This window comes from Seriola lalandi, unplaced genomic scaffold, assembly GCF_002814215.2.
Source record: "Seriola lalandi dorsalis isolate HSWRI2012SDOR001 ecotype SW California unplaced genomic scaffold, Sedor1 jcf7180002054332, whole genome shotgun sequence".
NCBI classification, from domain to species: domain Eukaryota; kingdom Metazoa; phylum Chordata; class Actinopteri; order Carangiformes; family Carangidae; genus Seriola; species Seriola lalandi.
Window position 1 is genome coordinate 65,485 of NW_019524885.1, and position 23,264 is coordinate 88,748.

Consider the following 23,264-nt stretch of genomic DNA (forward strand, 5'->3'; position numbering starts at 1 on the left):
AAAACATAGGGCATGTAATTAAAATAAAGTGCAAATATAATGGAAAGAGTTGTAAGTGTTTAGTTGCTACACTGTAACAAATTGCTGTAAATTTACTGGAAAATTTCAACAGTATAATCTCGTTATCTATAAATGCAGTATATTACTGCACACCGCTTGCTGCAGTCTTTTCTACTCACTACAGCTTCAATCTTCAGTCCCAAGATGACGCTGCATGCACACTGCAATTCATTCAAAGGTGAGATGCTTACATCCGAGGCTGGACAGGTCAAAGTTTTGGAAAATGGGTATGGTCACTCAGAAAAAGATGTCATCAGTCAACCCTTGTGTCTTCAGGCTACTAAGGAAATTAAAGATTTTGAGAAATACTCTTTATGAATCAGTTCACACACTCACACTCACACTCACACTCACACACATTGTTATTCATTCACTCCTTAAGCTGTTCCCTCATACAGTCCTTATAAATATACACATACAGTATGACAGCTTATGTTAGAGAACCACTTGATTATTTTTTTTAATATTCTTGTGTTTATTTGCGTTCAGTGTTTAATGTCCGTGCAGAATACAACACTTGTTAGTGATCTTTTTTAAATGACTAAAATTCTGGTTTATTATCATGTTGTGTTTTCACAAGCTCAATAAAAAGAGATATGGTTTGAAAAGACACTTTGAAGCAGTGTTATTTGTCTTAAAATTTCAACTTGCAATTTCAAACGACCATGTTTATTCAATGTATTAAAATATAGTTTTATACCAAGACTGCCAAGGAATAATTTATCAACTCATAAAGTTTAGGGGGGGGGGGGATCACTTTATTCATTTTTGTTAGCAGTTAATTTGTCAGTAGCTTATACTGCAGCATGTTTTATATATATGTTACAGTTTACGGTAAAAATATCTAAATATAGCTCCTGTGAAAAAAGTGTAAATAAACAGTAATAAACTGCAAATCCTTCATCAGTATTTTACTGTAAAAGTAGAAAATAACATCTTTTTACTCTATTTAAAAAAACGGCAGCAAACTGTAAATACCAGCAACAGCATGGTACTGTTAATTTTCCAGTAAAATAATGGCAAACCAGCCTCCAGTTGTTTACTTTTTTTTAATGGCGAAACATTTAACAGTGTGGGCCAGAAGAAAACAAGCATGTGGCCCAAGTATGGGCCAGATTTATTTAACTATGGGGTGTTTTTGGAGCTTCTTCATTTATGACACCCTCAACATTATTGGAGTACTTTTCAGAGGTGCTTTTACAGTGGCTGAAGCAGTTTACATTTGTTTTTTCTGGAAATCAACAATCCCACACTGATTATTCTAGAAGCAGAATCTGATGCAACACGAGAACTTATGTCGTCACCATGGATGGAACCGTCTCAGGGTTCCACTATTGTCCTTATACTACAGTTCTCTTGTCTGCTGGTGTCAGTCTACCAAAAACCTTCGACAGACACACACACACACAGACACAGAGCAAGTCCATGTGCACAAAGTGACCGATAGCAACATGTTGGTAAACGAGAGTCAACTCCTCACTGAAATGGAGGTTGTGAAGAACATCAGGAAAATGACTACTGAGGAGAGAAGGAAACATTTCAGAGAAAAAATGTACAGAGAGCTGAGGGAAGTGGAGGAGGAGAGAAGAGCAAGAGTCGCTCTGGAAGAGCTGGAGAGACGCAGGAGAGAAAAAGAGAAAGAAACTGAGAGAGTGAACAGTCTGAGAAAACCTGTTGAGGAGGAGAAGAGGAGGCAGGAGAGGAGGAGGCTGGAGGAGAGGAGGAGGAGAAATGTGACGATGGCAGAGGAGCCCATCACGAGACCCATATTCACACTGAGCGATCTGAAGGAGGTGCAGCAGAGGAGGCGCGAGGAGGCCGAGGCAGCTCAACGCAGCTTAAAGAGCCCGACCTCCGAGGTGAGGAGTCAAGAGCAGAGTGGAAGAAAACCTCTGATCAACAACTGGGTTGGAGAGCAGACACCTGAAGAGGCGCCCCACCCAACCGACTCCATCCACCACCGCCCTGCCGCTGAAGGAACACGCCTCAAGCCTGAAAGTACGTAACTCATTTCTATCCATTAGTTTCAAACTGCATCGTTCTACTTATTTAACACTGCATCTTTTAATGTGCTCATCACCTTCTTGTTCCTCTGAAGAAGCAGCGAGGCCGATGTCGTCCAGGGCCCTGCACTGGCTGCAGAAGAGGCTGCAGAAGTCTGGACTGCTTGTAAAGAAACAGGAAGAGGCGGAGAAGAAGAAGGAGGCGTGCAGACTCAAAGACCTGTACCCAAAGAACAGTCTGTGTGAGCAGGTCCACAGTTACCGCCTGTCCAGGAACAGCATCCTCAAGAAAACCTTATCCTGAACCCATACCCCCTCTGTCTCTCTCTCCCCCACCCTCTCTCACCCTCTGCCTTACCCCCTACCCTCTCTCCCCTTCCGACCCCCTCTTCCCCCATCCAACCTCTACCCCCATTTTCTACCCCTTACCACTACCCCCTCTCCCCTTCTCTGAAGGGCAACAAATAAGTATCTGTAAATACACTGTGTTGTATAACTGTGATATATATATATATATATATATACTAAACTGTACCTTTGATTATATATATATATACAGTAACTTTGATGATATATACTTGTATAACTTTATATTAAAACGTTGCTGCATTGAGAACTTGGGAGCTGTACTTGACGTTAAATAACTAAGATGTGAGTAACCACACGAAGTGATGGTAATGTCCTGATGGTTTATATTCGGTGCTGATAAAATGGCATCAAGGACTGTGAAAACTTTATTTAAAAAATAAGAGGGAAAATCAAATATAAGAGGAAAGAGGCTTTAGAGGCTTTTTTTCATTTCATGTTAACAATTGTGTAACAATGCCCTGTGCTGTGCATTGACTGCAGGCTCCTTTTTGTAAGATCATTTAATCGAGTAAATGTTCGATTTTGACATTGATGGGGTCAGAAAGTGGTCCGCACAAGTGTGTGTGTGTGTGTGTGTGTGTGTGTGTGTGTGTGTGTGTGTGTGTGTGTGTGTGTGTGTGTGTTTTATGTTTGTGTAGCAGTTCTAAGTAGAGGGTAGGTGTGTTTGGTCCAGAGAGACATGAGAGACATGGCTCTTGGGAAAAAGCTGTTTCTCAGTGTGTTTGTGTGTGATGTGATTACCTTTAACCAGATGGTAGCAGGTCAAACAGATATTGGGCTGGGAGTCAGACGCGATGATTCACTGGGGTGCCTTTTCCCCTGAGGTGAGTGGTATTAGTATTCCATGTGTACAATATGTTAAACTCTATTCTACTGTCAACCGTTTTGACTCCAGTCCGTAAGGAGCCAAAGTGGCCAGCAGAGGGAAGCAAAAGCATATCACATGATGCAACAGGTGGTCGACAAAGCTGAACTGAAAACAGCACACATTAATAACCAAACATATTTAATGAGAGTGAAGCTGGAATACAATCAGTATACATTATGAGCAGTTAGCTTCAATCTTGAAGGCCTGATAATTAAAGGAAATACCCTATAGCATGTATAGGGTCATACATGTAAATTTCTTCTCCTCAAACTCCAGTCTCCTCAAGTGTTCTTTCACCAGCTGAATCCTGATCCATGTGATTATATTATAGTATAAGTATTATGTTTAAGAAATGTTGAAATATTGGATTTCAAGCAGAGTCTCTGTCCAAACTTGTCACTTAGGATTTACATGCAATACATTATTTTAGATCTACATCTATTAAGCAATCTCTATTATAAGCAGGCTTTGCAAAATGTTAATGGCACCAGTAAATGTTAAAGAGGAACATGATTTTCTTCCTGTTTAAAAAAAAAAAAATACAATATACACTTTATAAACAAACCTATAATTGCTAATATGAAGGTAAGAATCATGATGCACAAAATATTAGAATATCTAAGATAAAAGAGGTGGAAGGTAAGCGGCATAGAAGTTAGAAATAACAGCAACACAAACACAGATAGCTAAATGATATACAAAAAAACCTGCCAGCTCTGACAGAGAAGGATAGATAAAGACTGATGAAACACAGGATAGGCAGATGGTAACAGACTGACAGGTACATTGGCTCATACTTTAGTAAGGCAGATGGACAAGCAGATTCACCAGACTAAACAACAGACTGAGAGAAAAGTACTGTGCGGATGGACAAGCAGGAAAAAAAACAAGTGGCAGATGCAGTTCAGTTCAGCCACACCACAAACTATGGCTTAATTTTATTTTTTATCATTATATCCTTTATTTAAACAGGTCAAAATTCTCATTGAGATTAGAATCTCTTCTTCAAGAGTGACCGGGCCATGACAGCAGCTATAAACACAAACCATACAAACTCATAAATATAACTGTCAGATGCTACAAATCCAGTTAATATGCAATACTAAAATGATTTCACTGAGAATTTAGGAGCAATCACATCAATCAAGAGCACTAATTTCTCAATCCTTTTAAATAGATTTAAATTCCCCCATAGTAGTCAGCTCTGACAACTTCAGGACCCAGAGGGAGCAGCAAAATTAAAACCTTTTTTTCTGCCTAAAATTTTGCAAAAGATTTGATTTGACACCATCCTGACACAGCCTGAACAAAAAAATCAACACTTTAAGCTTCCTGAAATTAGTAGTTGTTGCAGGATTACACTGAATTACATGACATAGTGCAGGTATTCCAAGGTAAACAGTTTCACAAGAAAATGTACATGACAAATAAATAAATAGTTACCAGCTGGTAAGCCATCATAAGGGAAGACAGACAGCAGTTTCAGGCCTGGTGGATGTTCACTGCTGTCCTGCTCCTAATGAGACATATTGTAACTCTGCCAAGCTGCAACTGACAGGTCAGGGTCAGTAAGGGGGTGGCTGGACTTGTTCAAATTGGAAATCCCCTTTTCAATAGAATAACTGATGTCAGTGTTGTTTGCCTGATGAGTGGACTGGACACTAACTGCCATACTTGTCATTCAAATTGTACTTGTCCAGTCTGTTAATCATAAAAGTTGGAAGGGATATGCTTAGAGGGAGATTTGGGTCAAAGGTCAAAGTTGCTTAACAAATAAACAGCCTAAAAGAGAGCATATGGCTTGTACAACTAACTGGTTTTCATGATTACTAATAAGTAGAAATATCTTTTAGAGTCATATATGTGGTTAAATATACCTTTAAACAAATGGTTTTATTGCATTTTTCTTATGGCTATCACATTGTACTTTGACTGAAAACAATAAAATCTTGCATGTTCCATGATCATGAGAGTAAAGACAATACAGGATAGACTGAGTTACCTGTACAGTTGAATGTAATCCAATACGACATCCCTGCAATAAAATTGTACCTATGGGAATCTTAAACCAGTTTCTGTTGAAACCGTAAAAATGGTGTAGGTGTTATATCTTCCCTGCAGTAATTTTGAGACTGTATTGTTGTATCAGTGCCGTGCTACAATAACAAATGTGTTTTTCCACCTCCATTTACATTCCGGGGGGAGTATTAAAGGTCACTGCTTTCAATAATGAGATGTTACTGTCATCCAGTTTATTGTCTGCTAAAGGATAGAGCGCTGGATCCATTAATGGTTTTAATGTGCTTATGTTCTCATCACATAACAGGCAAGATAAACAAATAAATAAGGGTTATCCTGTCTCATGAAGCAGGATCAACAATTTAGCAAGGTAACTGAGCAAAATCTACAAAAGCCTATTTTCCTTCCCTCTGTGTCCACATGTGAGGGGGTTCTGGGTTTTACTCAGCAAAATTAGCCAGATTTTTTCATGATTTGTGCTATTGGCCCCATCTTCTGTGTGATGCTACTTGTGGTTATGAAAATGATGAGCTGTTTGACAGCCAATCATGATTTGTTTGATTGTAATGAGCTGGTTGAGGAAAACAGCATTTGTGGACTACAGCTGCTATACTCAGTCCTTTTAGCACACATGTGTACAATTAACGGAAGACAGCAGTTTATCTCCAGATGTCCTATTTGTTGTTACCCCTAGGAGGATGACATGAATATTTTTCTTCAGTTAGCAGTACATATTAATGGTAAATTAAACGTATCAAATGCAAATCTCTATGTATTTATCTTGGCACTTATTTAATTTTTTCTCTCTCATTTTCTTAAGTCAAAAATTCATCATAAAAACATATAGGTCAAGTATGACTGCATTATTTGAAAATGAGCTTGATCCAAATTAAATAAGATTACATTCATACATCATACATACCAAATTTAATTTATTAACTATTAGAAAAAATTAAAAGTTATAGTAAAGTAATAGTTTGGCTTGGCACTGGCTTTTATAGGTATTTTGGTACATTAACTCAAGTACATCAAATCAATTGAAAAAAAACAAAAAAAATAGAGACATTAAAAAAAAAAAAGAAAGAGTTTGAATAAGTTTTACATAGAGTTTACAGTTTGAAAATGCACGTGAAAAGTGATGCATAAAGATCAAAACTATCATAATCCTGTATTTGTTTTTCCATGCCACATTCCTTAGACCTCAGACCTGGGATCAGTGCTGATAGCTCAGCCTCCATAATCCCTTTACAGTTAGGACCCGCCCACTCAGCCTGATGATTGACAGCCGGCTCCTCCAACGAGACGGCGGCCGACTTGTCTGGCCGCCTCCCCCCTTCTCCTCCTAGTCAGACTTTGTTGCTCTCGTGCCCCGCTAGTCCGTCTCCAGTCTCTCCGGGGAGCCGAAGAACAGCTCGACAAAATCCCAGCCATGGAAGGCGACAACATAATAATGCCTGTTTGACTCGGGGACATTTACCAAGGTAAGTTTGGTGATTCAAACCATTTTAAAATCGGGGTAAGGAGGGAATTAGCGGCTAGGAAGCTGCGTGTGTGGGGGGCGAAAACTTTATCCGCCTCACTACACGGGATAGACCGGAGGGAACCAGGGAAATTTACTCCAATGTTGTTCACAGTGGGGATGTCATGCTGCTAGCTTAACATGTTGGTCCTTCTTTAGCTTGTGTAGCACCCTAACCACTTATTATACAAAAAGTATTTTAAGTATAAATATAACAGTGTCTCATGAATGAATTCAATCACTCATTTTAATTTTAGGAGTGATAATTGTGAGATAAACTGAACATGTTGCTGCAGCTGTTTTGGCTCAAATTTGATTTAGACCTTTTCTTGGTGAAAGTTATAGGAAGAAAGAAGTAGCACACTAGCAAAATATCATATTATTAAAGAATTTTGGCTTGATATAAAATGTATTATTATTGTTGAAGGATCATCAGTAACTTGATATACTCATAGCCTATGTGTTGTTTTTGTGGCAAATGTGGTTCCTAAGCTGTATGCAGCACTTTATATTAATCTTTTTATAAGGATAATAAGGTAGGAGCACTGTTTCTAGCACTCAAACCCCAGCAAAGAAACACACTTGGCAGTGTATAAATGAAGCACTAAAATCATGAGTCATCACAAGGCACTTGTTGATTATATAAACAACATTAGTCTTCGTCCTGCTTGTTCATTTTTGTATATTTATATGCACAAATATAGTTCCGGGACAACAGCTAAGGTTAATGTACTGCAAGTTGAAACAAATACTATACACATACTCAGACAGAGACAGTGGGACAGGGTCTCACTACAGATGTGCATTCCTCCAGCCAGTTGAGTGATCGAGCCTTTAAATAGAGCTCAACAGGAATGCAAACAGACCAAGCAGAAAGACGAACCTTGGCGGCGTCTCAGGAGTAGAAGAGGGAAGGTAGGTGGTAGAAGGAGGCAGAGAGGTGAAGCTGTGAGCTTTGTTGCTCGAAATTAGCCGAGTTTGTTTCTTATTTTCTAACATCCAAGCATTAAAAGTGAAATATGGGTCAAAGTTCATGCTGTAACATCAGTCATCTGTAGCTTAAAGTCATTAGGAAACTCAAGGTTGGTTTATTTAGAGGAACCATTTAAATGTGGGCACTGTGCTCTTGCATCACAAGGTTACACTGCACATTGCATATCAGTGGCAGAATTTGAACCTTACCCACAAATCCTGTAATGTGACGTCAATGTACGCTTGTGTTTATCAAACAGGCCGACCAACGATGCTTCAAAGAGATGATACAGCGAAAAGCATAATCAAAATTAGTTTTATTAGCCGAGTATGTTTACGCTTACATGGAGTTTGAGTCCATTTGTAATGGCTCTGAATGCACTTACACACAAGGCCAATGTTCAGGAAAACACAGAGACATACAGTCAAAACAATGACATATATGAATCAGGGCTCATGATGTGTGGGGGTGGGCTGTTCTTTATTGCAGCTATTGATGATAAAATGTTTTTAACTTTTAAAATTTTACTTTAACTTAAACTTTGTATGTAGTATGTATGCATAAAAGCTAAAACTTAGGTAGTGAAATCCCAGGTTTACACTGTGTGTGTGTGTGTGTGTGTGTGTGTGTGTGTGTGTGTGTGTGTGTGTGTTCCATGTATCCTGCTGCAGACATTTATATAGAACATCATTAAGATTAAATGTAAAAGCATCACACTTAAAATTTTTGTTTGTCCAGGAAGTGTGGCTCTTACCTTTTTGACTCCATGTTGTCAAAGAAGGAGGAAGAGGAAGATTTAATTATGGATTGTAATCTGTTGTACTAAAATGAATGACTAAAAGTTCTTTAAGATATTAGTGGTTTGCTCTGTACTGAGAAGCGATGATCTGTCATTGGGTGCTCAGAGTTTGGCCTTCTTTCAGGGTAAAGTTGTCACCATCACATTTGGCTTTTTGATTGGGATAGGCCCAATTACAAATGTGCTTTTTTAACCACTTTAGACGCTGTTGGTTGCCTGGGAATTTTTATTGGCAGGATTCACACTCGTAGGCTGTAGTTTGTTGGAGCCTGTTTTCCTGCTGCACTCCATTGTGACAGAACTGTCTCAGCGAGTCTTGCAATGTTAACATGTCTTGGTTTTTTCCCACTTTGATAACTGATTATTTCTTTGCTTTAAAATCCATTCAGCTAATTTAACCTCATCAGCTGAGTTTATGCAGAGAGATTGGCTAATTGTTATTTTGCCTTAGCCAGAGTCACTATAGGCTGTGTAGGGAGAAGCCAAACGCCTGGCCCCTCCCCGTCATATCTCTTGTCAATTACAACAGTGTTTACTGTTTATGGATTTCCCTTCAGAGACTGGGTGGCCTGATCAGGAAAATATTTCTTAGTTTTCTCCTCTAGTCTGTCAAAATCACATTGAATTAAAGAAAGCTGTCACAGCAGAACGCCAGCTCTTCCTCTCTCTTGACCACTTTACCACTGTGAAACTAAAAGTACACAGAGAAAGAAAAACTAGAGACACCGGGCACCTTGCTGTTTACCTCTGGGAAGGTAGCCTCCCCATGGATTGAAGTCTCTCTCTCTCTCTTTCTTTCTCTCTCTCTCTCTGTGTAAAAGGGAAACTGGAGAGTATTTTTGCTTTACAAACATGTTACCAAAAAGCCTGTAAAAACTATTTCCAAATACACACAGGGAACAAATTTGCTCTCTACTGACATATCCAAAAAAGAAAGGGAAATCCAGGGAGCTCAGATTTCTGGGAACAGTCAAACACCTGAATTCATAGCTTCAAAGCATAGCTGACACTTAAAGACTTTGTCCTTGATCCTTTAGATAAAATGCACAATGCAGTTTTTGGATAAAATCAAATGAAATCTTGACTTCATTGGAACTATGCTGTAGACAAGGTGAATGCTCTTATTTATCAAAGTTCAGAGAATTACACCTAAGAAAACTGTAGTGAGCCAACTGAGTAAAGAGGTTTTTGGCTGGAACATATTTATCAAGATAATTACCTCTAGTTTTGGTTAAATGTGGGAGTAACTTTTAAAGGAGTCTCTCAGGTATTCACACGATTAATCACGTGAATGCCCAGAGAGGAATGATCAATCAGAGACAGGGATTTAAACCTACAGCTCTCCCATTGTTTCATAGAAATCCTTACATTCATGATTCCAGAACTCATTACTTACTGTATTTCTATTCATTTTCTGTATTATAGCTCAGTTCAGTTACAGTCACCTCCAAACACCTCATTCTAGTTTGAGAAAGGTACTGTTATTCAGCTTGCCTCTTGCTTCGCCCGATTCCCTGCAGACAGCTCTCACTGGCAGTCCAATCTCTTCACTGGCTCTGGCCAAAAACCACACGCGCACACACATCCACACAACTATGCAGAGGCTCCACTTAGGCCTTGACACAGACTCATGCATGTGCATATACATGCATAGGCACAAACTTAGACGATCCGATACTTTTGTGTGAACAAACGCACGCACGCAGAGCTAAACTGAGTCCAAGCCTCCATCGTCCCTTCTCCACACTCATATTTCACTATGGGGGCCCACGGCAATCAACTTTAAATTAGAGAGAAAGCTGCTCCAAGAACTTGAGTGGTGCTTGCCAGGTCTGAGGCCATACTGTTCTTGGTGCGTGTGCGTGCGTGCGTGCGTGCGTGAGTGTGTGTGTGTGTGTGTGTGTGCGTGCGTGTGTGTGTGAGAGAGAGAGGGAGGGAGGGAGGGAGAGAGGGAGAGGGAGACAGAAGGAGCCAGCTCTTGATATTAAACCAACTCTGAGGGGCCTAGATTGGGGTATTGCTCCTCCTCTGCGCTGCTGTTCATGCACTTTATCCCCACTCATACTTACCAAGAGCTGTGTTCAATTGTTCACTGCACTTGAGGAGTTATTTTGTGTTGTTGCGTTGCAAGTTCTCAAATTCTAACCTGGTTTCATTTTCATTTTCTACTTTTCTACTTACGCTACAGTTCCCACAGCACCAAGCCACAAGGTCAAGCCCCAGTTTAGTGGCTTGACCTTGTGGCTTGGTGTTGTGGCTTCCTTTGAGGTCAGTTGACCAATCAGGACAGTGATAGTGTGGTGATAGTGAAAGTGTAATATTTGCTATCCAGTATGGACTTTTCCATCTAAGTAAAAGTGTGGTAGGCTCCTTGTGCAGCTGTGGCCGCTGTCACTGTTGGCTCTGCTTGTGTGACTGGTGAATGATGGTTGAATATATAATGGCAGCCCTGCAAAGAAACCATACTCGCTCTTTGATACATGGGACACGATGCCAAACATCTGAAGTTTGCTGCATCTGTTTTAGATAGAAAAACATATTTTTGCCAGCGGGCTTCTTTTTTTTTTTTTACGATGGAAATATTACAAGATGGTGTCTACATTTAATCTCTTATCATACATCATACATTATAATGAATTTACTATATAAGACTATTAAAGAACATAGACATTCAACATAATCTAAGATAAAGTAAATATAAGAATGTTAACTAAGAAAGTTAACAAAAACCATAAACTATATAACATTAATGTTGAAACAAAACTAACATAATTGGGCACTAATGCAACAGAAAATAGCTCTGTACAGATGTATTATTATGATTTATTAGAGCAGCAACTCTTCTTTATATCACTCTTACAACAGAAATTTTCCGACTCATTGGCTGCATAATTATTGTCTTTGGCGTTGGAATTTAAGGCCAAAAGGAAGACGTATTTGTCATTGATTAGCCAAGGTGGAGACTGCATTATTGTGGGTAATTGAATATTTATGGTTACCTTGTTTTCCATCTGTGTATTTAACTTGATGTACCATCACTGCAGCTGTAAGGGAAGAAGGTGCAGGAGTACAAAGTTTCAAACTACACTACACATAGTGGATCGGTTTTTCTAAATAGGATGATCTCATTGTTGTCTTAAGTTTATTGTCTCCACTAGTAGCCATCATCTATTTGTTTAGTTAACCCTCATACATAGTGGTAGTACATCCTACTTTACCCACTATTGACGTTATTTCTAGCACACATCTCAGTTTATAGAAAATGTGTCCGATGTGACTGTGGATTCACGCAGCCTGTGTAGGTTGGGATCAGTTTACAAGATAGAAGACATCAGATACAGTGTAATGGTGGTGAAGGAGAGATAACACTTATAATTCATGCTGGTCCTATGCATATGTTTGGCACTCGTGTCATAGAAAACTAAGGTAAAATAACAACAACAAATCCAGATGTTGCTTATGTTTGAAAGTTTCGTGCAGTATCAAAGTGCTCACAAGCAGAAGACAATGGATAGTTACACTAACTGTGTCACTATAATCACATCCATCTCATTCTGTCAAGCAAAGATGCATCCTTGTGGCTTGATGGACGATGGTTTTCATGCAGCAAAAAAAAATATTCAAAAGGTATTCAGAAACGCAAATAATAATTTTTCCTCTTTTAAAAAAAGTGTCTTGATTGTTCATGGAAAGAAAGAGCAAGGCCCTCTATTTCTCATTTACTTCCACTGTGGCCAACGGTAGAGGACTGGTTTATGTTGACAGCTCCACTGTATTCTTATCACTTGTTGGGATGAATGACTGTGAGGCTTGGCTGTGCTGAAAATGCAGAAAGTTCCAGGAAAGATAAATGTTAAAGAATGTGCTTCCTTCCTATGCAAATATGCTTTATGATACTTCGGACCTCTTCAGGCCTCCACTGCAGGAAACTATCTATTTTTTTATCTATTGGCCACAGATACAGTTAAACCCAAACTTCACTTTTGCCTTTTTAGCGGTTGTGTGAAGTTTGTATGTTTAACTGTGACCAGCAGAACCAATATCATAGAAATTAATGACCATTTGTTTAACAAACTTGCTGACATTGCTGCAATCTTGCCAGTGAAAGCTGCCATACTGTAACTACTCTGTCCAGTGCAGTGTTGACTGTGAAAATACAGCTAACTGGGGAGTTGTTAGAGTTTGCAGAGTATTAGTTTGTGCTGGAAAAAAACACTCTATTGATTGCCCTGGTATAAAACTCCTACCTCCAAATCATGAGTGGTTGCTTGCCAAACCAGCGTGAAGAATACTGTGGATTGATTTACAAGCCGTTGAGGCAAAAAATGCACCAGCATTTTGGCTGCTCGCTGTTGACTCCCACCCTGCAGGTGTTCATATTTACCGTCACTGCCGTTTCCCAAAGTGTTCTCTTTGTGAACCTGATGTCCGACATGAAATTAAAGCAGTTCTTCAGCTGAGCACATTGATCCCACCATCTTGTTATTTGAAGAGGTTCATTAATGCAGAGTCACTGTGACATCTCAGTGGGGTTTATTTTCAGAGGCAGTGACGAGCTCTACAGGGAGCTAAAGGGAAAGAAGGAGAGATGGAGCTCTTATTTTTGCCTTTGTTTCGTGGAAGTGGTATTATGCAGTGGTTTTGTGCCTGTCTCCATTACAAGTTAGAAAGCCAAAGAAGTTTATGACTTGAGTTGGAACTGCACTTTGTGTCCACTGTCCACATGTACTATTAAAACAAATAGCCCTTTCCTTGGAGTAATATATTCCTCCTGGATGTATTTGTGAAGTGCATATCAGTGCTGATTAGTGCCAAAAACATGTAGCTTGGAGGCAGCTTTTGCCAGGTTTTCACTCCTGCAGTGATGGCAGTGAGCCAGAAACTCTAGAGTTGTTTAACCTTAGATAGTCTCGATCATTCTGCTGTGGGGGCTTTGGGAGGTACTCTAAAGTTAGAGGATAGACCTGCTGGCCCTAAGATTGCAGGTTCTGATTCCCCAAACAGTTGAGAGTCGTCAATTTCTGCTGCAAGTCACACAAGAGATCCACAACTGTGGTTAAAAAGGACATTTTCTGTTAATAATAATATAAGCTTTGTGTTTGGTCATCTAAAACAACACCACTTGACTCTGTGTGTGGGTGTAGTTATTTTGCATGCTTAAATTAAGCTCAACAAAGCCTTTGTTACCACTGTGCAGAAGGGGAAGAATCAGTTTTGAATATGCAGACCTTTGCAAATTTGCATTGGATGGAAATTGTGGTGATGCTTGTATCCTTTGTGGACAAAAGCTTGTGTTTAGAATAGAGCTCAAATAATTGATTTAGTCGGTCAGTGGAGTATAAAAAAGCACATTTGAAAATGGGACAATTTGATTGTTTTGTTTTGTAATTGCTGTTGAACTTTTGGTTGGATAAACCAACAGTGTCAAGTTGGGATGGGCATTTTTCACTTTTTTTGGACAAAATTGTAATTGATTAATTGTGAAAGTAATTGGCTGTTAGTTGCTGCCCTTATCACATGGTCTAATTTATGAATGTAACACTTTGTTCATTAATTCTTACTTTTAAAATAAATAGTCAGAGTTATGGCCCCTGTCGTCTGACTTGTGTACATTTTCAAAATAGTTTTGCCGTCTGGAAAATTTTAAGTCGCCCTCCGCCCAGAAATGTGTCTTGCTATTGTTACCTGTCAGGGACGTTTGATATTAACTATGTGAAGTTTGTTTCACATTTACCTGTGCTCACCTTAAATGTATCTCTTAACACCTGGATTTAACAGCTGGATTTTGTGGCAACACAACTACTTTGGAAGCCAATCGTGATCCACAGTATTCAACTTGGACACTTGAAAGCACTAGTGCTCATATGCTGAGAACAGACCTTTCAGTGAAGTAGGAGACATCTTGTATCCAAGAGTTTTCAAGTGATTATTATTTGCGTAGTCATAGTTTTCTAAATAAGGGATAAAGATGAAATGTAATAATTTTTAGCTATTTAGTTTAGTTTTGTTTGTGGAAAACAAAATAATACCAAATTTAATACCAAATTGGTAAATTTTTATATTTCTTTGTTTTACACTTTAAATCAAAGTGTTAAACACAGTTAATTAGTAGCTGTCATCACATTAAAAAGTAGAGATGAATGACAGATTTTGGAAATTCTCTTTGTATGGTTGTCAAATGAATTCTTTCTGTTTGCTGTAATAGATTTACCAGCTTGGGTAATTCTCTAATCTATTCAGCTTGTTTTTCATCCTGTGCAAGAAAGGCTGTGAAATGACAAAAACAAGCCCTGATATATCCAATTGTGCTGACTGAGTGCAGACCCTAAATAGGAAGAATCTAAGAGAAAGGAGCGTAGATGGCTGGCTCTCCTGTTAACTCTTTTATGCAGCTCTGGACAAGAGTTGGAGCGAAATGGCTAAAATGTAACAGTGGGTGGTCTTGGTTTTAGAGGCCACCATTTGTTTGAAAATGTCACCACTTACCACTTTGGGTAGTGGCGTAATCTTAGTGCCTAAAAGTGTGAGATATAGCATAGATGGAGATGTATTTGAAGCATTTAGGTAGAAGAAGTGTTTTAGTGGACCAAGTTGTGTTCATGTGTCTCTGTTGCAACAAGGCGACTATTTTTACTGGACTGATCATACATGATTTATAGACTTGTCTGTTTAAATTATATCAGTTATGATGTAGCAAAATGTCTCTGGGGTCACAAAGTGTGTGTGGGTGTGCATTTGTGTGCATGTGTGTGCATGTGTGCGTGCGTGTGTGTGTGAGTGATGACATAATTCTGTTGGTATGTCTATGGCAGATAAGTATGAACCTGCTCCAACCTTTAACACACATCTTCTTTCTTTTCCTTCTCTTCTTCTCTCCTCTCAGTTTTGTTTCTCCCTCGCTCACTCTTAACCCATTGCTCCCTATTCTTCTTTCTCTTTACCGCTCCTTTTTTTTTTATTGCTTTATTTATTTGCTCTATATCTATCTGCTCCCTTTTGCTTTTCTCTCCCCACCCCCCTTGCTCCTGCTGTGTTTGTTGTCTTCATGGAGCGTTAGCAGTCTTAAAGGAGGCTAAATGTGTGTTATCGAGCATGGTGATCATATCTGATTTGGCAGGCAGGTGACAGAAACAAATGAGACTACACTAGCATTGTTTCTTACATGAGTGCATTTTCACAGTGCAGTTGAAAGTGTTCAAATTCTCTTTTTGTTTTTGCAAGTGATGAGTCTTTTTTTTTGTCCTTGCCAAATAGTACTAGTTGGATAAACTTAACCAGCCCTCACCATAAAGATGGCATCAGGACACAATCGCATGTCACTGAGGTGTGAGAAATTGTTTTGGATTCATATGATGACATATCATTTGATGAGGATGAGATTCACTTCAGATGTGGTTGTGCCGCGGGGGAGGAGTGGGAACACACCTTGTCCTCCGGCCTTCCAGCCTCTGTGTTCTAAAAACACGTGTAATAAGACTGGAGCTGAACTCTCTGATGGTGGCTGTCAGCTCTGCACAGTCCATGTAGTCTAGTTGCATAGACTCATTTATATTCATTTATTGATTAATTTTATATAAATCTTCTTGAAAAAATTAAGTTTAGTTTAAGATCAGTGATGAGTTATTTACATTTTTGTACATTTCAAGTTTGTCATTACATATTCTTGGACCTTAGGCAATTCATAAAGGCTAAATTAGGTACTGTTTGTCTTTTCTAATAAGTAAATGAATAATACAATTTTTATTCTCATAATAAATTACTTAATGAGGGGCTGATGAATTGCTTGAAAACGTTAGCTGATTACAATTGGTCTGAATCACATCTGAGCTCTGAGCTCACTTTATCATATTTACCTTGAATAAACAGTTGGCTAAATATGGCGGTGTCTGCCGACTGCAGCTTGTTGGAGTTTTTGTGCCAAACTGAATGTTCTTTTGAAGACAGTTTTATAGCTGGTGTTAAGGTTGGTTGAGGTGAGTCAAGCAGGCAGTGTTGACATCAGTGCATTACAAAAACACTGCTCAGCGCTAAAAAAAAATGTTTGGCAATAAATTCTGCCCTTTCAATCTAGAATAGGTAGATTGATATGAGAAATGATCCTTAGCCACTGGTTTATTTTTGCCAAATGTGTGGCGTTAAACACATCAGATTGAGGTTGTTTGTAGATGCCAGTCAAGAGATAAGGCAGCATGAAAATACACAGCATACAGCTGTCCATGTTCATCTTTTGAGGCAGAACAGGAAAAGCAGACCGGCTCTTCAGTAGTTAACCCACTGCCTGGCATCTTTTAGCGGTTGAAGAACCAAACCTTTTTGGGGTTGGAAACAAACTGCAGTTTTAGGTCAGCGCACTGTTCCTGCAGAGATCCAGCTGCTACATGTTAAATCTAAATTAAAAAGGACCAATCAATTATCCATGTGCAAACTCTGAACAGTGGTAGCTGTGCTGCCACCAAAAACTATAACAATAAATTTGACAGAGGAAATGAAGAAAACACTGTGCATGAGGCAAAACTTTGGATCCAGTGTCACATTAGAAAATAATTGCCTGTGTATCCTGTGTTAGATAAGCATATTTAATGAGCATATGGACTCTGTTTAGTTAAATGATTTTTAAAAGGAGGGATGTTTTTGTGAGTCAACATTTGGCTGATGTGTTAGATAACATTAAAGTGGGCGACTGCAACAGCATGGGAGAAAGCGTGTCTTACCTTGATTATGTGTGTCACGCCTGCATCTGTATTTCAATTTTATGATTGTGCAGGTAAATGTGTTAACTTAATATCAACTCATCAAAGGAACCAAAAGCTACACATCACCTTAATTTCTATTGTGATTATTTTTGCAGATATTGAGATTGTGATATGATTCATGATTTCAGTTGGAATGGTCATTTTTTTCATTTGATTTCCCCACTGAAAAAAATACAAAAATGATGATGTTATGATTATTGTTAGGGCTTGTGCCAAACAAGCATGTTCCCCTACGTCTGGGGAATCTGATTTGTAGGCCAGGGTCATCTCTGTAACACCACAATGCATATTTTGTGACACATTTTACCTTTATCAAAAGAAAATTTCAGCTCTGGCTCAGATTAATTGTTCAGCCCTACTTGTAATGTCATAAACATGCAGTGCATATTCTATTAAAACAGTTAAACATCATTTAGTTGACATGGAGTCAAACTACTGAGATCACACAGATCTTTTTCTGTTTTCATAGATTTTAACTCTGAAAACGTCCCTCCCTCTACTACTGCCTTTGATCTTAAACAGGCTTTTTAATCTGTGTCCAGGACAACTCAAGAGACACACACACATGAGACACGTACACACGACCATGGAGTGTCTCAAAAAACAACAAACTTTGAAACTAAATCATGGCGGCACACTGTAAATCAGCTTCCTATCTTCCATGCTATCTCAAAGCAAACTGGTCGGGCAGTGGGCTGTTTGTGAGCCAGGTCTGTGCAGCAGAGCCAAACAGTCTGATGAGGGCTTTCTCTTTATTTGTGTCTCATTTATTCTGAAAGAAACGTTGTTATAGTTTGTGTTGCATCCTGCTTCCAGCACATAATCTCAGACAGTAATGAGGTTGTTGATGATTTTTTTTTTTCTTTCTTGCAGAGGCCTTTCTATCGATTAAACTCTAACGCACTCAGCCTGCTGTGTTAGTCCACATGGAATATGTTTGCTCTGCCGTCTGGTTTCATCTGAATAGTCTCACTATAGTGAACAGTGCAGATGAGCTTTATGAGTAGGCTACTTGCTTTAGTCTGACATATATAAGATCTGTTTGCCTCAATGTCTGCCTTGACTGAATAGTCCCACTGTAGATCCTTCAGCTCCTCTCCATGCGTGTGTGTGTGTGTGTGTGTGTGTGTGTGTGTGTGTGCGTGTGTTTTGCCTGAGCCTGGCGGACAGTATATAGGGGCTGTTTGCTTCACTGTGTGATCTTTTTGCCTGATTCAGTCTGAGAGACAAGGCATAAAAAACTATGCCGCCAGAAGTATTTTTGCTTTTATTTTTTATTTTTACGGTTGATGTTCATATTGATATGCTGCAGCCCATCAGGTTGTATAATATTTTTAATTTTAACTGCACAGGTCTCCATCTGAGTCGCTTGGCAAAAATGTGGAAAGCAGTGGGAAAAAAAGGTGTGTCACAATTAAATGAAAAGCAAGTTATGCAGGTGTGAGTGTGTTGAGTTAATCCAGTCGTCACCTCACCGGTCTGCTCTGTATTTTTATGTTTCAGCCAATTTTCTCGAAAGCAGACATCTGTTCAAAGTTTTCCTCCATTTTTCCTCTTGTTAAAGTGTTTTTTGAGGCAGGTGTCCTCACCACTAAGGTTGTCTGTCTGTGCTTTAGAGAATTTTAAGTAGACTTTTCTTCTTATGATGAGCTGTAGATTGTAATAGTGTTTGTATTCAGTACGGCCTTCTCCATATTGTTCTGTTTGTCTCTCTATACTTCTTCTCTCTGTGTCATGCCACTCTCCTCTCCTTCCTTGATCTGCTATCATTCGTCCTCTCTCTTTTCCTCGTTCTCCTTATCATTTTCCATCCTCCATCGTTCTCCTCCTCTCTCGCTTTCAATTGCATCTCTGAATCTGCAATGAATTAAACAAATTAAAAACAAAACTATCCCGAGAGAACATTATTTAGAAAAAGCAAATCACTTGGATGAAATTACTGCCTGCAGTCAAATGATGCAAGTTCATCATGTTTAAAACTTATTTTTGCATTTACACAGTTGAAAAATGAAAACATGTGACATACTCTAGCTGTAAACATAACGGCACGAGATGTACTGAAAGGGGTAATCCTTTTGTTTTTATTTGATTTTTTTTTTTTCTTTCCTTTTGCATTTTTCCATTTGGTTTTCATTTACTTCCTTTGACGCCAAGTGCTCATTAGTTTGTTTTGTGTTTATGCTTATTTTTCTGTCTCTATTGTTGGTATGAAAGCTTGTCGGTCTAATGTTTTTTTCTAACAAACTTACCTGTAAGTGATGGTGGTGTTTTCTTTATGAATCTATGGTGGCTGTAGGGTTTGCTTATCGAATCTCAGCATCTTTTTTGTCCATAGAGTGTGTGTAGCTTTGAGAACAGAAAATTGTCAAGTACTGGTCCGATTCGTAATCTTTTACACTCATCTTGCGATCAAATAGTTGTTAATTTAAATTGAAGGTCTGCCAGTTTTTGACTGAGTTTTATTTAGGAAAGCGTAGGTCGAGCGTTTTACAGAACATGTGAAACGCATACCATTACAGTTTGTCCATGAACGCCCAACCCAACTTTGTGTTTAGTTTAAATCATCCTGATGTAAATCGTTTTATGAGCTGTATATCCATTCAAACTGTGCTGTGTTTAGAAAAGTGAGTGACTCGCACAAGAGGCATTCCTTTGTATGAAAATCTAAATTTCTTTAGGATTATTCTGTATCTCTGTCTGTGTCATTTTTTTTTCTTCTTCGTTTGTCTCTTTTCCAGCAGCATTTTTGAACTGACAGTCAGACAGTAGTAATCAAGAAAGCATGGCTTTCTCATTTTTCTGCCCTCATAGGATTGTTGTTTCCTCTGGTTTGGAGTGTACTGAGACTGGAAGTTAAACTTACTGTTTCACTGTGCCCTTGTGTATAGTTGAATGACCAGAGAGGTACATTAAACCCAGTTGACTCTCTTTTTCTCACAGTTTCAAACCATTTTGGTTCCCCTTTTCTTTCGCTTGATCTTTTTTTTGTATCTATTTCCTCATTTACGACTTTCTCTCATCTTCGTTCTGTTACCTACTAAACTCTCTACCTCTCTCTCAGCATGTTGGGACAGTCAGTCAGCCAGTCTGTAGTAATGGGGAAAGCATGGAGTTCCCAGCAGAGTGAGTCATTGCTCTAGCGAACAGGGGTCATGTGTATGTGTGGGACAGTCAAAGCGTGTGTGTGTGTGGGTGGAGGGTGGGGGTGTGTGTGTGTGTGTGTGTATGTGTGTGGGTGTGTGTGTGTGTGTGTGTGTGTGTGTGTGTGTGTGTGTGTGTGTGCGCGTGCCCTAACATGTTTGTGTAATTCGGGTGTATATGTTTCCCATGTTTTTCCTTCCTGCTGAACACATGGTGAAAGCTCTTTGCCGGCTGGGTCATCAGTTGGTGAAAGTCAAACACACATGAACTCACACACACACAAACACACACTATCTATGTAACTCTTTGAGTTATAGATAGGCTTATATTTCTCGATTTCCTCTTCCGTGATACTGTACAACTCAACAACAGTTTTTAGGACAAAAAAAGTTTTAAGTTTTTTTTTGCCTGTATGCCCTCTAGTGTCACCACACACACACCACTTATGAATAGATAGGAGTTAAAGGTTAGTTTTTGCCACCAGGGTTTTGATTCATTGATTCTGTCTTGTCAGTTTGGGATGATGTAGACAGGAAGTTTGATACTCAATAAAAAATCTAAACATGGTGATAATAAGGCAGTATCTGATGTTCTGATGTCTGCATTTTAGTGTATATATGTGTGTATTTCTATAGTTTCCTGTTAGGTAACTAGGAAGGAGTGATATTTTTAACACAAACTTTGTCTATCATGGTTCAATGGGTAAATAGTGTGTTTTAAGTTATTTTTATTCTCTATTTTTAGTGGGTTGTTTTCACTGGATAGTGTGTTGTTGGCAGGTGCTGTCTGAGCCTCCACGATGATTTGTATTTGGATTAATTTGTCTTGTAGTAATGACATAGTGTCAATGTGGACTAATGATAATACTCCTGCAGTAGAGACAGTTCAGTTCATCATATTTTTGTGTATGCATGTGTGCATTTCTCAGCGTTGCATAAAACAGCAATCTTCAACTATCTGCTTCATGTCTTTATAATTGCTCCCAGCAGTAGTGTGGCGCCAGTCAAATGTACGTGGACGCGCATTTTACACACACACACACACACACACACACGCACACACACGCACACACACACACACACACACACACGCAGAAATTCACAAACTCACAGCTCACACAGCAGATGCTCAGTGGAGTGTGGAAAAGCATAACTGGGCAGAATTTGTTGGCTAACCAACCTGCTGGCTTAATGACTTGGACCAAGTTTGGTACAGCTATCATCAGCAGTATATGCATGTGATTGTTTATCTGTGTGTGTGTTTTCATGCAGTTGATATAATGTTTTTTAAGCTTTGACAACAAGCCATCAACTGACACATGGCTGATCTATCTATTGTGGTTAGAATTGAGCTATTTGTTTGGTTAGCACAGAAAGCAAATGCAGCTGGAATAGCAGGAATATGATCATAGTTCTACATTATTTACCCCAAATATCAAGAATTTTATTTTTGAACTGATGAAAAAATAAATAAATAGATGGAATAATAATAATCTTTTCCACTTCCTCTCTCTTCATTTTTTGTTTTCAAGCTGAATTTTTTCTGTCTTTGTGTTTCTGATGACTGGTTGGCTGTGCAGGGCTAGTAATTGATCACACAGCAAAGATTTGTGTGTGTGTATCAGTGTATGCGCCTGTGGCTATGTCTGCCTGTGTGTAAGGCCTTGTTGGATAACAGAGAGCAGATGTGGGTGGGTAGGTGGGTGTATGTTTAAAGCGCTTGTCATTGGCTCATGCGGTGCAGATGTTTGTTGGGCCATCATCTTCCTCTGGCTACTACCAGCGCTGACTCAATCTGTGCTGCTACATTTCAGGTGCTGAACCAAACAGCATCAATTAGGCTCACGATGCAAGAATATTCATAAATGCATCATTCTCAGGCTGTGTGATCCATCTGAGCTCAGTGGTAGATTCATTGACTGATGTTTAGGCCAGTATACAGATGACTGGGAGTCTTAACCAGGACACTATCGCTATGGAATTTTCCAGACCACAGTTATAAAGTGCTGCGGTTTACGGTAATATTCTGGTACTGCCAGCTGACTCCACTTGAATGCAGTCCAGACAGTTAAGCATAGTTAAACACAGCCAAACATGTTGAGAGGTGAGATCACATCTACAGTTGATTTTGTTTGTGGAAAAGTTTCCTTTGTCACCTTTTCGTTCTTGGTTCATTTAGGTCGATTCCACGTTAACAAGAAAACCAGAGCTTGTAAACAAATGTCACCAGAGTTTTCTCTGCAGCTGGTTTGGTTAACATTCCTATCTCTAATTAACTGCACCTCAGTCTTTTTGAAAGGGTACAAGGTGCCATTGTTTACTGTCAGCCACACCATGCTTGTCCAATAAGTTACACAAGTAAAGTTAGCATCTTCTATATGGTGAATGCCTCACATGTTTACATCTTCTGTCTGGAGCAGGGCTGTAAACTAACTTTTTGGCTCACCTGCCAAGGGGACCGGTAGATGAAAAAATCTACCGGCCAAGTAAATTTTTTACCGGCCAAGTAATAAATTGCCTCTTTTTGTTACATATACATCTGTTTCAGTACTTTTCATTGAGATAACAGTATTATATAGCGATATATATATATTAGGAAAGAGACCAAAATATTATTCAAAATACATTTTTAATATTTTGAATATTCAAAACATTGCGAACATGGGCAGTGCCAGTACCAGTTAACCTCCTGTTCTGATAACAAATGATAATAACAAAATTCAAGGAAAATAAAAAAAAAAATAGAACAGAACAAAGTGGA

General features: G+C 39.0%; 1 protein-coding gene and 1 long non-coding RNA gene across 2 annotated transcripts in view; one reads left to right on the top strand and one right to left on the bottom strand.

Annotated features, from left to right (window-relative positions):
* Positions 1–4,203: 4,203 nt before the first annotated feature.
* Positions 4,204–4,966, bottom strand: LOC147819072 (uncharacterized). The gene is made up of 2 exons (XR_015437308.1): positions 4,744–4,966; positions 4,204–4,332 (listed from the first exon to the last, which is right to left on the bottom strand). It is a non-coding gene; the product is annotated as an uncharacterized LOC147819072 (long non-coding RNA).
* A 1,710-nt stretch (positions 4,967–6,676) lies between these two features.
* il11ra (interleukin 11 receptor subunit alpha) overlaps positions 6,677–23,264 on the top strand; it is a 46,174-nt gene continuing 29,586 nt past the window's right edge. The window contains exon 1 of the mRNA XM_023407249.2: positions 6,677–6,800. The gene's annotated coding sequence lies outside the window, so the exon portion shown is untranslated. The remainder of the gene's footprint in view (positions 6,801–23,264) is intronic.